The following is a 14,257-nucleotide window of genomic DNA, read 5'->3' as shown; positions in this document are numbered from 1 at the left end:
TCCATAATTCCTGCATGAAGAGTTTCGAGCGTAGTACCACTGGCCCCAACAGGCCGAGAGGGTCGAATAAGCGTGCTGCCTCAGAAAGCACCAATCGTTTGGAAATAGCAGCGTCCTGGGTCCAAGTGGGTATTTTGAAGCGGAAGACGTCTTCGTCTGGCTGCCAGAGCAGCCCCAAGGTTTTCACAGGCGAGGATGACGAATCGAGCTCCACCAGACTTCGATCTTCTCGAAACTCCGCTGGAATATGCTGTAGAATAGCCGAACTGTTGGATGCCCATTTGTGCAACTTAAATCCAGCCGACTGCAAGAGATCAATCAGCTCTCGGCAAAGTTCAACACCTTCTTCTTCCGATGCTACTCCCGTAAGCAGATCGTCAATGTAGAAGTCTTTTGACACCACCACTGCGGCCTTTGGGTGAGTCGATTCACCGTCAGAGGCGAGTTGCTGGAGACAACGTGTCGCCAGGTACGGAGCTGCCGCCGTACCGTAAGTAACCGTCAGCAATTCGAAGGTTTGGAGGGGGTCCGACGGTGACGATCGAAACAAAATACGTTGTAAGGGCCGATCAGACGGGGATACCAACACTTGCCGGTACATTTTCTGCAAATCGGCGACGATGACGAAGCGAGGAAGTCTGAATCGTAGGATGATGCTGTACAGGTCGTCCTGGACAACTGGACCCACCATCAGTGCGTCGTTCAACGACACACCAGTATCAGTGTGGCACGACGCATCAAAGACGACGCGGAGTTTCGTCGTGACACTCTCCGGTCGAACTAAGCAATGGTGAGGCATATAATAGGACTTCCGCCCGGGAACTTCTGCGCTAGCATCGATCGGTGCCATGTGTCCTAGATGAACGTACTCCCGTATGAAATCGGTGTACGCCTCCAACAGTGAAGGATTCGCCTGAAGCCGCCGTTCCAGGGACAAAAAGCGCCGAGTTGCGATGGAACGAGAATCTCCCAACTTGTCCAGAACATCTTGTTTCTTCGGCAATGACACCACAAATCTTCCAGTGAAGTCTCGAACCGTGGTGGCGGCAAAATGGGTTTCGCATTTCCGTTCTTCCGTGGAGAACGTTTCGTTCGTATTACACGACTCAACTTCCCAGAAGCGAGCAAGCTGATTTTCCAACTCAGCGTTGCTGCAGACTAGTGTAGTGGCAGACAGGCTCGAGTCCACCGTATTCACTTTTCCGGATACTATCCACCCAAAAACCGTTTCCTTCAACTGGGGTAGTTCCGGTCCGGGGTCGACGAAACCTTCTAGCAGTAGACGATAGTACACTTCGGCTTCGATGATAGCATCGATGCGATTCGGCTCAAAGAAGCGAGGATCAGCAAGTTGTACGGATGTAGGAATCTTCCAGGAGGCTACCGACAACCGGTTCGACGGCAAAATCGGCTTAAACTCCGGCAAAATGTGGAACTTGAGGTCAACAGCAAAATCTGTACAACGCGATCGTACGATTGCTGTCGTCGATTGCCTCGACACAGCAGCACTGGGACCCACACCTTGGAGAGAAAGCGGGTCGTTCTGCCGACGTAGATCCAATTTCTGCGCCAAATGTTCACTCATCAGATTTCGTTCGGAGCAGCAATCAAGGAGGGCGCGAGCGAACTGGACATTCCCGTTGTAGTCAGCTATCTTGACGACAGCAGTCGAGAGAAGAATCACGCTACTATCGGCAGTAGTAGTGGCAGGAAGAGCAACTGGACGAGAGGTGGATGGGCCAGCGGAGGGTGCAATGGTAACTGTTTGCGATTGCGAAGCGGAGGAATTGTTCAAAGGTGCGATTGCGGGCTGACTTTGTGGAATAGCGGGTTTCGTGGGTTGCGATTGCGAGTGATCTTGTCCGTTGCTTGCTGGGCGCAAATGCAGCATCGTATGGTGCTTTTGACCGCAGGCACGACAAGCTGAGCTAGGACAAGCCCTGACCAAGTGGGAAGAGGAAAGACAATTTAGGCACAAACCAGCTATCCTGACTGATTCTAGTCGTTGGGAAGGATTCATACTGATAAAGAATTCGCATTTGAAAGGAGAGTGAGAGGATTTTTGACAGTGTGGCAAGGGGTTGGAAACTCTGACACCCTTGAATGTGTTGCAGTGTGCTGATCGGGTGTTTTTGGGTGTTTCTCGGTGCATTGACATTTTTGACAATGAATACGGTAGACGTCATTTTTTTCCATATTACTGGCAACACTTTCAAAATTCTCTCATCGTTGCTTTGTTTTGATGTGGACTTGACCGATCAATTCCCGAAGTGACCAAAACGATCACCTTTACTTTGCCGGATATTGCGGTTGCCGGACCCGGTAAGTAAGGGACCTGTTAATTCCATTAATTAATTAAAGCATCTGATATTTTTCATTCCAGGAACCGAAAGATGCCGAACAGAAGCTTGAAACGCCTAAAACTCCCTCGAAACAAGTACATCGTCCAGTCCAAAAGGATGCGTCGCCAACTTGAGAGCAAGCGGAACACCCAAGGGAACCACACCGTAAAAGAAATCAAGTGAAGAGGGGGAATTCCTAACGACTGGTCATGTCGACTCTGGGAGTTCGAATTCCACGGCAGATGACAAAAACAAGTCGCATACATTTCCCATCTGCGTGAGGAGAGAATACCTCGATGACGCCCATTTCTGTGAAAGATGCCTCACTGGATGATATTCTTCAAGACGGGTACCAAATCGTGGAGTCAAGTGGTGAATAGATCTGATAAAGGAGAAGGAAAATGTTTTCAGTATGATGACGATGATGAATTTTCGCCTCCCTCATTGATCCACTCACTGAAGAAACCCATCGGTAGAAAAGTGGAAGTGGACCAGGTATCAGTCGGCTGACTTGATGGACATTGAGATTCGAGCAGAAGTGGAAGACTATCAGCAAAGGAAGACCAAAAGAGCAAAAATAATATGAGAAGAATCAATAAGAAAAAATAAAATTAGATTTAGTAATAATCCTACTTATTTTGATTTAATTTCATACATATCACACACCATTAACGTATAGAAACGCCAGCGAACGCAGTGGAAGTGATGGCCCGTGGATGATGGAGTGGAAGTGGTTCGACGAAGTTGATTGGGTTATCAGGGTGTCTTCTTTTTGCGAGTGTAGGATACGGGATTTTGTCTAGTGCAACAGGGTTGGGTCCAGCTATGTACACAAACGGATAGAAAGAGCGCTCCCAGTTGTTCTAGAATTCTGGCCGTGGTTTGACTATTTTGGTTCGGACCTTTTTCAGAGTAGGATTTTGTAAATATGTTGGATCGATTCGATGTTTTCCGCAAATTTTGTTTCAGGGCTGGCTCAGACAAGGTGACCATTCCAGTGCTGGATTCGTTGATTTCTCACTGGTTGTTCAGCATGTTGATCAGTGTTCAATTTCGCTCGAATGTCATTTTAACCCGGTAGTGACTGACCAGGGGTTCCTTGGGGGAAAGCATTTTTTTTACGGTAGATGAGCTTGGTTCGGAGGTGGATTCGGCAAGGTTTTAATTAGCCGAGGCACTTCAAATCGCGTGACATGATTGCTCTCGGACAAAACCATTCGAAGGTGGTCCATGGCCAGGAGGAAAAGGAGGCGCCAGACGTAAAACAATCCGGCGCGGTCACGGTTTCATGGCTTTAACACTCCAGTGCATTGCGTCATCCGACGGTTCCTCTTAGTTCCTGTTAATTGGAAAGGAGAAACCCGTGATCAGTAGGGTTGTTGGAGTAGGTGCGTCTATCCGCCGATGTTCCATCATAGGCGATTGTCCTTGATGATGATGATGATGGGGCGCGGAATATTGCGGAGTAGTCGATCCCAGTTGCTTGTCCTTTAGGGGTTTTAATGGCGATGACCTGGAAGTCGAATCGTCGGAGAGGAGTCAAACCACTTTGAACCGGCGTAAGTGTCGTTTAGATTGCCACTGGCCAACTGAAGCAATCCGTTTCTAAAAATACAAATAAACATGCTTTTTTCCTAACTTTCCTTTTCAAATCAAAAGCCCCAAAACTTACCCTTTCGGCTTCCACGCCCGGTTTTTATTATTCACATCGTCCAATTCGCTGTTGCGCGGTATACTGTTGCGCTTCCGAGGCGCGATTGTCCTTCGCGTTAAGCATCCCTTCTATTACCAATTCAATACCGGTACCACATCGATAGTTGCCCCCGTCAGGATTCTGTTTTTTACCGGATCTCTGTTCCGCGCTGGTAGTCGCGCTCGCTCATATCGTAATGGTCGCGATTGAGTCGAGGATTGAGTAGCATCTTGCCGCGACTGATGATGCGGTTTCTAGGAATCGGAGTCGTCCAGTGAGGATACCAATGCGGAGGACTTAAGCGTTCGCCTCTTCTGATGTCTTGTCTGCCTGCTGGGCGTTGTGTCCGCTGAATTACCTTCAACTTCTCCTTTTTCACCATCCACTCCATGGTAACAGCGGTTCGAAGCTCCGGAGAAAATGTACCTGGTCCTGCGCTGTTGCTCGTACCCGGCTCCGCACTGGGATGATAAACATTGTCTGAAAATGTAAACATAAATATCGACAGACCAGTGACGCCAGTAAAATAAAATATAATCATAGTGTTACAATTGAAAGGTGTCGAAAAGGTGTCAAAAGGTGTTTTAGGTGTGTGAAATGGGTGTTTCACACAAGGTGTCAGAGTTTCCAACCCCTTGCAGTGTGGACAAACTTTTTTCGGAGTCGTGGTAGTTGTGAGAGTCGAACTGACCTTGGACTTGGCCGTCGATTTCCCATGATCTTGACGAGAGTCCGAATCCCGGGATTTCATGGATGCCAGGGGTTGTAGGGTTGAGAGGTGATCCCGCAGAAACTGCAACAAGTCCTCGTACTTTGGTGCTTCACGAGAGTTGTGAGCACGCTCCCAATGCCGTTGCGTGTCAACATCGAGACGTGTATACAGAATATGCGCGAGCAAATGAGTCCACCCGTCTGTCTTCAGTCCAATTTTACGCAGCTGTAGAAGATTCCGCTCGTACGAGTCGATGAGGCCAACTAGAGCGTCGTACGATTCCCGCTTGATGGACTCGGCATTCAGGAAACTGTCCATCAGTGCTCGAGCGATGATCTTTTTGTTCTCGAACCGTTGTTCGAGCATCTGCCACGCGACATCGAAGTTGGCCGCCGTCACTTCAATGGATTCCACCAACGTCCGGGCTTCTTTGGTGAGCACGGAGAGAAGATAATGGAATTTATCGACTGGCGAAAGCGAAGCATCTTTACCGATCATGCTCTGGAAAGCGTCACGAATTCTGGAGTTAGGAATTTGGCCGGGCGGAGCGGAAGAAGCTACAGCTGTCGGATTGCCTCGGTGCGACGTTAGGAAATCTTTCGCATCGAAGTACCTGTCCTCAAAATCCAGGCGAGTTTTTCTGTTGCCAGCTTCAACGTCCTTCTTCAGCTCCTCCTCCTTGTCTTCCCCAGCGGACAATTTCAAATCTTGCTCCTGTCTCGTTTCAATTTTAGCACTGTTGGCCCACCCCATTCGGCCAACGCGCGCATCTACGGTCATAGTCTTTATATTGTTCGCAATCTTGTGGACAAGACTGCGGCCGCGAAGGAAGATGACAAGGTAGTGACAGGTACCCGACCTGTCACCGGGTGAGTGCAGAAGAAAGGATAGAAGTAAACTACTAAAGAAAAGCATGCAGAGGAGATTATATCTAAAGTATTCTAAAACTAGTAATTAAAACTGAATTGGAGCTTAAACTTAGTGAATTCGAACATTATACTATTCATTCTTAAGAGCACAAACAATTGGTAAGGTTATCTATCTTAAAACAATATGAAATTTTCTAAAGTTACATTACAATCTAGGTAACCTGAATTATAAGCGATTCCCGGTCTGAACTACTTCTAGAAGCATAACCAAACTCGATCGGTAAGCCATAAAAACATTGAAAATTGTACCTAAATGATCCTAAAATATGTATTATGTATCAGGACTTCCTACCTAATACGATAGCGCACTGTCATATAACGATAGTCGACCAAAAAGGGAACTAAACGTGAGTAATACCCATCTATTTAATAAGCATGTCATATACACACGCAGGATGAGCCACCTGAAAATGTTGACAGGGGTTCACAAAACTACTTTCGCGTAGCGTTGCACAGTTATTTGTATGCGATGAACTTACAAATAATTAAACTAATGTTAAATGTATTTCTTAGGAAAATTATATTCTTTACACGCAAAACCGGATTAAGTGAGCGTTTCATTTCCGGCCCGGAGAATTATAATTTCGGAAAACTTCCCGTTGGATCGAAATCCAACAAGCACGATTATTCCGAAACTCCTTGAAAAGCGTTTCCAAATGCTCCAAGCGTGAATCAATCCTGACCGTGTCACGTGGTGCATTGAAATTTTCAACGAAAGCCTCCACGTTGGCCATGGAGTCCATGTACCCCCGCTCGATCTTGCACAATTCGCGCAAAGATGCCATGTTAAGATCACTTCCAGATATTTTATCAAATCGCAAACCCAATCAAATTCCAAAAGACGTAGCGTGGTCAATTGCCCAAAAAAATCAATCAAATCGCGAACAAATTCCTTATTTGCTACAGTAAAACCACAGATAACAGACGTTTATGCTTATATTGGCAATGTGTGTAAAAATGCTCAACAGTCATTTTGTATGTAACGAGCAGCTGGAACTCATGTGGCAATCATTTAGAGATGGCGCAGTGTTCGATAGTCAGTGATCGCTTTCAAGATTGCATGCACTACGCAATTTTACATTCAAGATTGTATTCGATCTTGAATGAAAGTGGAACTTTGAAGTATTTTTGCATTCAAGTTAGATGTAATGTCGCAATCAGTTGAGTAGATGGCGGTAGTGAGCCAACGTATATCGTTTTGAACATTTACACAGGATTCTGTGAAAAATTTGTACTAGCATAAACATCTGTTATCTGTGGTAAAACTCGCATGCAACTTTATTTGTATTAAAGAATAGCCATACCTTGATGCGTGTGTGTACTCACGCTAACCTCTTTTGCTCGCTGACCCAAGCCACGCTGGATTCGCCAGGTTCTGGAGGAAGGTGTCGAAATGCGCCTCGAAAACGCCGAAATGCTCCGTCTCCGTGGTATTCGCGCCTTGGGGACAGGCCGTAGTAGTAATCCCGGTTGCTCTACCGGATCCGCAATCGTCGAATCGGAATTCGACGCCAAAATTGCCGCTCGCAATGCAGCACACTAGAGGCAGCGTTGACTGTGACACTATCACCACGCACAAAAAATCACTTTCTTCGCCAGTTTTTGGCCACTAAAACGCACCAATCCGGCTCCTCGAAGGACCATTAATGTTCGGAGCTGGTTCTCCGGACTTGTGGGACACTCGCGACGAAGTAGTGGTCTTCGGATGTGGTTCTGCCACTCGAATAATAACGCGACGAGGTTAGGCTACGAACCACGTGATACGCGAAAATGGAACACGTTGCTTTATTGCAGCTAGAGAGTAAACGATGTGTACAGCGCGAGGATCTATTCTGTTCTGAATACAATAGTAAGGAATCAAAGCTTGATTTTCTCAGAGATGGCGCCACCACATTAAAAGTAAAATCATTTTTCTTGTATGGACAAATCGCTGGCTTGCACTTGTTTCGCATCGCAGCGATTTGTGCCTTGGGGCAAAAAGTTGCAAATTAGAAACAAAATCATTATCCTTACGCGTTTCTTCTGGATTCATTGCAGTAACAGAGAATTGATTACATCACCATACAAATTTCAAGTTGTTTACTTCTTTTTTTCTGACTGGCATTTTGCACCCGTGTTGCGCATGATGTTTCGAGTGGATAGGTGCCAGGCGGCGCCGCTGTATATGTGAAAAACACATGGAACACGAGCGCCGTCTATGATTCCGTAGCGCAAGCTTCTCTGCTTGTTTACACTGTTATCACGTTTACCGCATTTATCAGAAAAGCGCCACTATCGGCACTTTAGCAAAACCGCAGCTGCTTGCTTCCTATTGTTTTTATCTGCTACGGTAATGAGTGGAGAGAGTGTGTTTAGTATAGCAGTAGTGTGTGAGTACTCTTCTCTGTATCAAAGAGAATGAGCGTCCTAACTTTGGTAGGGTAAGCTTAATAATTATGGACGGTTCCTAACATAATCCATCATGGGGTTTTTCCCATACATTATTATATGGGATGAAATTGAGTTGTTTAGTGAATAAAATATTGCTATTTTTACCCGAGCAGAAGGGCATACCTTACAAATACTGTGCAAAGAGCAACCTGTGCTCTAATATCTCAAGTTGATATTGCTATATTATTCTACGCAATTGGAGGTATTTGAGCAAAGTTAGGTATTGATGTGGTATTGTTGATTTAGCAGGAAAAATAAATGAAGAACAAGATTTGTTATTAAATCATGGAGCTATAAAAAAATGTGCAATTTCATAGCAAGAAATGTTATTACTTTGTTATTTCATACCTTCTGGATAACAAATAGAGCACTTGAATTTTATGGTATGCATTCATTATTGAAATAACAAGACTTGTTATTTTTCAGGTGTTATTTATACAAAATTATGGTATTCATTTTTGTTATTTTGCCTCTTATGTCCACCTAATGAAGGGTATACCAAGGTATAATGTTATTTAAGAATAATACCTCGATATGTTATTTTGTTGCTATTCATTTCTGCTCGGGTAGCCTAATCGATAGAGCTCATTTTTCTGAGTATATCGTGATTTTGTTGGATTCCAAAAGCTTTGTTTAGATGGTTAAAATTACAAAACAGTTTTAATTTTCGTGGATAGAATGACAGTTCAATCGATAGAATGACAGTTAGACCCGAACAAAAAAAATTTCCCATACAAACTTTAAATGCATTTTAAAAATAGTTCCCGAGTACCAAAAATTAAGAAATTTTGGATTTCGACTATTTTTTGGGTGGAGAATCCGACCATAAAATAATCCGGATACCCCTAAAGAACCCAATTAACCTTCAAATGACTTTTTCGCCATTTGTATGGGAAAATAGGTAAAAAATCAAAAAAAAAATCGAAAAACCCAAGATGAAATATTTTAAACCGCACAGATTCTGAAACTAGAGGTCCAAACCTACAATCCTGCTCGAGCAGAAGGGAATAACAACAGCATAAAAAAATGTGTTATTTAACCGAAATAACTGAATAATGAAATCAGTTGTTTTTTATGTTATTAACATAACAAATTATGATATAAACTTGGCTGTCATAAGCGGCAAAATAACAAAAATCATAACAAAAAAAATGTTCCTGGAAGACCAATTCAATAACATGTTTTGTTCGTTTCCATAACAACATAATAACAATGAATTTGGAAAATATTTCAATAACAAAAGCTGTTATTTTGAAGTTATTGATAACAATCTGAAAGCAAAATTAGTTATGATTTCAAACTAATAATAAAGTTAGTAATAGGGTACTAGGGTCTTGTACCATTTGAGCAGGTGTACATATTTTGGGCAGTTGCCGCTATAACTAAATCAATATTATACCTAATTGTCACACAATGTGTTACGTACACTATCTAGCCCTCTATACCAAAATTCAAATAAATTGGCTTGAAATTGACTTTGTTAGCATCATGGAATGAAATTATCAGCAAACTGAGACGAAAATTGGCGTTTTCCGAGCAACCGAACAATTCAACGATTCTTTTTCCAGCGAGAAATGTTTATCGTTCGCTGCTGTTGTCCACGATCAAAGATAGCCGAAAACTGAAAATCGCTCTTGCCATTTTCGCTATCCAACTTTATCACCTTGCCGGTTATCGCGATAATTCAGAAGGCAAATAACAAAAATTGTGCCGCCAATGAGATTCGAACCTAGACCCTCCACAAAAATGTTTTCTAGCACGCACCATAACCACGCGACCACACAAGCTTCTCGAAAGGTGGACGAAATTTGATTTATAAAAGCTACCTTTGGTGGCGACGGCCAGACGGAAAGGCAAACAAAGCGCAGAGAGCAAACCAGTCGGCTTTTCATTGCTGATGATAATCAATTTTCGGTGCTGCGGGACGAGCGAGAACACATTCTCGGGAGAAAACCGGGTCTGAATTTATCGCACTTCTTTTTTCGTCGATAATGCATGTGAGAGAGTTTTCTATGATCGCGATCGTGATCGATAATTTCACTCCCTGGTTAGCATCATCTGCCCAAATGGTACAAGCCCCAAAATGAATATCAAAGCAAGCGTTTAGAACATATAAGTAATCATTGCTAGTTATGTATTAGACACACTTTACCGTGACGTTACAACGTTTTGACGCCTCTTTGTTCAGATTTTTCACTATAACTCGTAAATTCGACCGTAAACCCTCAAAAATTTGCATATTCGGATTCGTAATGAGTAGCGTGAGTAGTTACAACGTTGTAACGTCACGCTACTCATTACCATTTTAGACATACTTTTCCAATCAAAACTAACTGTTCAACAGATTAAACTTATTGGAAATTTTACAAAGAATCCGAATATGCAAAAATATTTGAGGGTTTACGGTCGAATTTACGAGTTATAGTGAAAAATCTGAACAAAAAGCCGTCAAAACGTTGCGTTGTAAAATGTCACGGTAGAATGTGTCATTATATAAAATTAATTGAAAATTCCACTTAAATCGTTTGCGTCACCCCTGAATATCGACCGAAATCGCTCGTTTTTGCACAGCTCACTTATTTCGACCAGTAGATCATTTTCCATTTGGGAAATTATGTACATTTCTTAAAATTAGCCCCACCCTAATGTATGCTTTGTGTGGGGCACTCAACCCTAATGTAATGACGAAATTAAAAAAAAGTATAAGTCTAAGTAGTTTTGATGAACTACAAACTCATCAAGTAGAACAATATTCTGAGGTTCACTATATTGAATTTCTATGGAATAGCTACAAATATACGTAACTAAATACTTAAAAAGGAACATAAAACAGGTCATAATTATTATAGTGTCTCTTGTCTGGGTTGTCTCGTTCAGTCTCAATTAGAGTAACTGTAGATGATATGCTGGTAACAATGTAAATCTGGAATAATTTGTTTTCAATTCAAAACTTGTTATTTTTGTGCTACTGTTTATTATTTTTTGTACACTCTCAATGTTATAATAATAACTAAATTTGTTCCATAACAAAACATATTATTAAAATATTATTTTATGGGTGTATATCAATAGCTTGATCATAAAAAAATAAGATTGTCAAACAAAACATGTTATGGAAAAGTAATGCTTTGATAAGTTAATAATAACAAAACAAGATATAAAAACAGATTGTGTGATTTGATAGTTATTAGTTTGATATTCCCCTCTGCTCGGGTGGAGAATAACATTTGAGGTACATTCGATTTTCATAATACATACTTCCCTTCGGACATAGCGTGCTCCTGTCAAAATTCATTCATAAAATTGGCTCGTAAAATGGACTGTATGGCCATATTAGCTTCTCATCAACCAATGAAACTTTATGGATGTTTAAAAATGTGTTTAAGAAGCAACTTTGCATAATCTAACATGTATCTAGACTAGAAAAGGGCATATTATGGTGGCCCACACTTATATGGAAAACATAAAATTCGAAAATTGCCAAGTCTTACCTCCTGTATCAATTATTTTGGACTCCCAGAAGCTACGTTCATCATTTAAGTGAAATCAAGTTTGAGTCTAAGGGATGATACACAAATTATGTCACGCTAAATTTGACCTTTTTTAACCCCCACTCCCCTCTATGTCACGTTTTTTGTATGGGACCTCACCATTGTTTGTATGGGTCGTCACGTTCTGCAAAACCTCCCCCCCCCTTAAAGCGTGACGTAATTTATGCATGGCCCCTAAGGGGGCGCTCTACAAGCTTGAAGTTTGTATGGCAAAACTAGGCCAAATGTATGCAGAACTATAACTATAGCCAATTTGAGGTACTATAGCCATAACTGGTACACTGAGCCTAGTTTTACGAATAAAATGCGAAATATTTACATGCACAACATGGCTTTAAAATTTCGCATCAGCTGTCTGAGCTGCTGTGCGCAGCATGCACTGATTGTCATCGAGCCGACATAATGTATCCAGTACTCGTTGTGCTAGACTATTTACTCGTCATCTATCGACAAACTTGTTTTATTAAATGCGTCTACTATCGAGTCGCGTAAAATTCCGCTTGACTCGAGTTATGAAATAGCCCCCTTAAGCTTTAGACTTTTGTCGCTAAATGGCGCTGTAAGCGTTCAATTAATAAAAACTTTGATAGTATTGTATGTGACTATATGCCAAACCACTGTGTTTGGAGACTCATTAGGGATCCGCCAGTGAGGCGAAGCATTGGGATTTCATTATTGATATTCTTTTACATGTGTTCGGAAAACGACTACAATGTTTCACCTCACTTTACCTAGGGTATAACTTTTTTAACAGGCGTCGGATCACTTTGCGGTCTGCAACTAAGTAAAGTTGTTTAGCATATAGTCTACAAGAATACCTAAGGTTTCATTAATTGAACACTTGCAGCGCCACCTAGCGGCAAAAAAAACTCAAAAAAAGCTCAAGATTTCTCCATACATTAGGCCTGGTTTTCGCATACAAACTTCAAGCTCGTTGAGCGCCCCTTTAGAGGCCATGCAAAAATTACGTCACGCTTTAGAAGGGGGAGGTTTTGCAGAACGTGACGACCCATACAAACAATCGTGAGGTCCCATACAAAAAGCTTGACACATAGGGGAGGACGGTTAAAAAAAGTCGAATTTAGCGTTACATAATTTGTGTACAGTCGACTCTCTACATCTCGATATTGAAGGGTCCATCGAGATAGGGAGAGATTGAAATGCAGAACCAATTTGTAATGCACACTAGATTGAAAAACTCTCCGTAACTAGAAAAAAAACCATCAACAAACAGATGTCACTTCGCATTCCCAGAATGTTTGCACCCACAATATGAAGTCTTGTATTTTTTTTCCTTTACTCATGACATACTTTTTCAAACTAAAAATGATCATCAGTCTATCGATAATATGAAATATGCTGTAAACTAGTGTAACTTCTGGATAAGCGATGATTCGAATACAACATTAAACTTCCAATTGAAAGTTGAAAAACAAAAACTATAAACAAAAAACGAAAAATAAAACAGAAATGATGATCGAAAAATTTTAGAAATATATTGGTAAATAAAGAAAATTTTTCAACAAAAGACACAGTTATATAAATTGAAAAACAAAAACGACAATACCAACAGAACAAAAAATTAAAACAAAAAAATCCGAAAATTATCGTACATGAAAACATCGTACAAATGAATAAAATATGCAATGATTACAATATAACACAACATTTCCGATCAAAAGCTCAAACACGAAAAACGAACAAAAAACGAAAAAAAAAATAGATGAGAAATGAAAAATGCTAACCAACATAAGATCAATATAAATTCGTAAACGGTAAACAATAAACTATGAATAATAAACTATAATAGGAATACAAAAAATCCAATCGATAGATCAAAAAATAACGTCAAAATGGAAAACGATAAAAAAACAAAACGCGATCGGAAAACAAAAAATAAATAAAACTCATCAGCAAAACTTAAGTCAAATAAGGAAAACAACACAGGAAAATGAAAAACATGTTTAACCCTTCAGCGCGCGCGCCGTTGTAAAAAGTACAACACTAGGGGTGGCGGGGGTAAAATGGACAGGGTACAGTTTCATGGCTTTTATTGTTTTTTAAAATGTTTCAACGATTGAAGCTTATGCCTAAGCATGAATCATTATACTTTTGCTGATCTTGAATATTAAAATCAAATTAACCTCTTCAAGATGACAAGAACTTTAAAAATCACGTGAAACAACGGAAATGATGTAAAATCTGCTTATAATTGCTAAGGTTTTCTCGTAAGTTATTTTCAAATTATTACAAGTTTTACACCCTTAACCAATAAAGTCCACGTAGAAGAATAAATTTGACCGAAAAAAAAAATTAAGTTTCGTAAAAAAAAGTTTTGGAAATAATTTTAACAAAATCAGACCGTGGGGGTAAAATGGACAATCGGTTCAAATTTCAACAAAATTTCATATTTTTTTTTGCGAACTTCAGAATCATCAGCCGTCATACCTATCGTGAGATAATTGAAGTAAAAAGTTATAAAAAAATATTTTATATCAACAAAATATAATTTTCATCCAAAACAGTGCTTGTTTTTACACTATTTTTACAATAATTATTTAAGTGTGTTTCAAAGCTTGTATCAAAAGTTTAAAATCAAC

At 41.0% G+C, this 14,257-nt stretch overlaps 1 protein-coding gene and 1 long non-coding RNA gene across 5 annotated transcripts in view; both read left to right on the top strand.

The window, feature by feature from the left end:
• Nucleotides 1-14,257, top strand: part of LOC109422167 (ras-related protein Rab-27A) — a 129,014-nt gene that overhangs the window by 109,714 nt on the left and 5,043 nt on the right. The gene's annotated exons all lie outside the window — the stretch shown is intronic.
• On the top strand, nucleotides 2,214-2,974 carry LOC109621395 (uncharacterized). Its single transcript, XR_002201799.3, has 2 exons — nucleotides 2,214-2,322; nucleotides 2,384-2,974. It is a non-coding gene; the product is annotated as an uncharacterized LOC109621395 (long non-coding RNA).

The sequence above is a fragment of the Aedes albopictus genome, chromosome 1, assembly GCF_035046485.1.
Source record: "Aedes albopictus strain Foshan chromosome 1, AalbF5, whole genome shotgun sequence".
NCBI classification, from domain to species: Eukaryota; Metazoa; Arthropoda; class Insecta; order Diptera; family Culicidae; genus Aedes; species Aedes albopictus.
Note: the sequence above shows the minus strand (reverse complement) of the source record. Positions and strands in the feature narration are given on the sequence as shown.